The sequence below is a fragment of the Schistocerca serialis genome, unplaced genomic scaffold, assembly GCF_023864345.2.
Source record: "Schistocerca serialis cubense isolate TAMUIC-IGC-003099 unplaced genomic scaffold, iqSchSeri2.2 HiC_scaffold_1168, whole genome shotgun sequence".
Lineage (NCBI taxonomy): Eukaryota > Metazoa > Arthropoda > Insecta > Orthoptera > Acrididae > Schistocerca > Schistocerca serialis.
In genome coordinates, this window is record NW_026047368.1 from 17,501 (window position 1) to 20,000 (window position 2,500).

The following is a 2,500-nucleotide window of genomic DNA, read 5'->3' on the forward strand; positions in this document are numbered from 1 at the left end:
ACAGGAGGGGGGAGAGGGGATCGCCCTGGCGAACGCCCCGTGCTGGCTGCACAGACACGCCCACGCCGGCGCCGTCCGCTATCACTGTCGTGCTGCCCTCGTAGCACCGCTCGACATACTCGACAAAGCAATCCGGCAGGCCATGCGCCTTCAGCACGGGGCGAAGGGCAGCATGATCTACCGAATCGAATGCCTTAGATACGTCGATCGATGCCACAAAGACAGAGCGGCAGGAGCGAACTGCGTCGGTGAGAGCAGTGTCCAAGATGAAGGTATTTTCCAACATCCCATCCCGAGGGATGAATGCCCGCTGACGTTCGTCCACAGCACAAGCGCGCATCAGGCGTGACGCGAGAACCTTGTGAAAGGTCCGCGCCAACACCGAGCAGACCGTAATGGGGCGAAAGTCAGCGGGGGATGTTGGTGCAGCCGTTTTCGGGAGAAGGGACGTCCGCGCGCGAAGCAGGCGTTCCGGAAGGGCGCGGGCCAGAAGGAAGAGATTCATCACTTTCACCAGGACTTCGTGCGGCAGACGCCGCAACTCCGCTGGGGTAAGGCCGTCCGGCCCGGCTGCTGATCCCCTGGGCGGCAACGCGGCGGCGACCTCCTCATGTGTGACCGGCCCCCATATGCACTCGAGAGCGACAGGCTCTGAGTGCGGGAGGAGGCGGTCACGAATGAAGCCCGCGGTGGAGATGGGCTTCTTGGTGAAGAGGTCCGCCCAGAAGTCCAGCAGACCAGGGATGGCAGGTGGCGGCTGGAGCAGGGTGCCATCCAAGAGGCCGCGCACGCAACGCGCACGCGACCGTCGGAAGGCATCCTGCGTTCTCGCGTACTCCCAGCGGCGCCGCTTGCGCTTCTGCGTCGGCGGCGCGGCAGGCGGCCGCTTCGATGGTTGGCGCGGCCGCTGTGTCCTGGTGATCGATCTCTCCCCTCTGGACCCGACCGACGCAAGGGCATCCGGGAGCATGCCCAGGATGACATCGGGCGGCGTGCCCCGCCCCAGACCGATGACACGATCCAGGGCAGAGAAACGCTGGGCGGAAGCGGGTAGCCCCGCCAGATGCTCCCAGATGGCGGCGTCAGTCGGCCCCTCCGGCGGCGGCCCGGTGGTGTCGGCCGCGAAGTCCTCGGCTGCGTCGACGGGCGGCGCAGCGGCCTCGCCCGCGTCAGGCAGCGGGCTCGCCGCTCCCCGGCGGGACGCCGGCTCTTCCCCCCGACCGATCTCAAGCGCCTCCATGAATTGGCGGACAAGCTGCTTGTGGGCAGCTTGCCGCCGTCGGCACTTGATTGCCTCAAGCGTTCGGTCGGGGAACATCCTGATGAGCTCTTGATTTACAAAGAAGAACCGGGCGTCCCTCTCGAGGAACAGTTCGGCCTCTGCCTTGGCGAGCGACAGGACTTCTTCCTCCGTCCACCTCGCGCGATGCCTCTCCGTGACGATCTCCGCGTTGGCGGCCGCAAGATGTTGGCGGCGGCGATGGACCCCGAGACCGTTCTTGGTTGTAAAGCTGCGGTGGCACTCACTACAGGTATACATAGCTGCAAAAGTTACAAGATTTTCGGCACGGCCGGTTGGCCGGCTAGGTGCTGGGGGAGTTGGGGTGGCACCTTCAGCGGAAGGGCCACCACTTATTCTCTGCTTATTGCCCCCAACTAAAAAAGGGATAGTGCGAGGGGGGGCTGGTAACCCCCCCAAGCCCCTGGTGCGGTCTTCCACTCTGCGAAATCAGCGGGCCCACGAGAAGGGGAGAAGACCGCAGGAGAGGAGAGGCTAAGAGGGCTAGGCCCATGTATTGCGCATCACTCTCCCTGTAACTATAACCCAAGGAAGGCACCTCGCAGCAGCAGCACGACTACATCAAGACCGCACTTCGAGAAGCCAAGTCCGGATGCAGCCACACCGCCGCCACTTGGCCACCTTAAGAGAGTCATAGTTACTCCCGCCGTTTACCCGCGCTTGCTTGAATTTCTTCACGTTGACATTCAGAGCACTGGGCAGAAATCACATTGCGTCAACACCCGCTAGGGCCATCGCAATGCTTTGTTTTAATTAGACAGTCGGATTCCCCCAGTCCGTGCCAGTTCTGAGTTGATCGTTGAATGGCGGCCGAAGAGAATCCGCGCACCCGCGCGCCCCCGGAGGAGCACGCTAAGGCGGACGCGGCCTCGCAGCAAGGAAGATCCGTGGGAGGCCAAGGCACGGGACCGAGCTCGGATCCTGCACGCAGGTTGAAGCACCGGGGCGCGAACGCCGCGCAGGCGCGCGCATCCTGCACCGCCGGCCAGCACGAGGCCAACCGACGGCGAGAGCAGACCACGCCCGCGCTAAACGCCCGCACTTACCGGCACCCCTACGGCACTCACCTCGCCCAGGCCCGGCACGTTAGCGCTGACCCACTTCCCGACCAAGCCCGACACGCCCCGATCCTCAGAGCCAATCCTTATCCCGAAGTTACGGATCCAATTTGCCGACTTCCCTTACCTACATTATTCTATC

General features: G+C 63.8%; 1 pseudogene; it reads right to left on the reverse strand.

Moving 5' to 3' along the window:
• LOC126433554 (large subunit ribosomal RNA) overlaps positions 1-2,500 on the reverse strand; it is a 7,958-nt pseudogene that overhangs the window by 3,153 nt on the left and 2,305 nt on the right.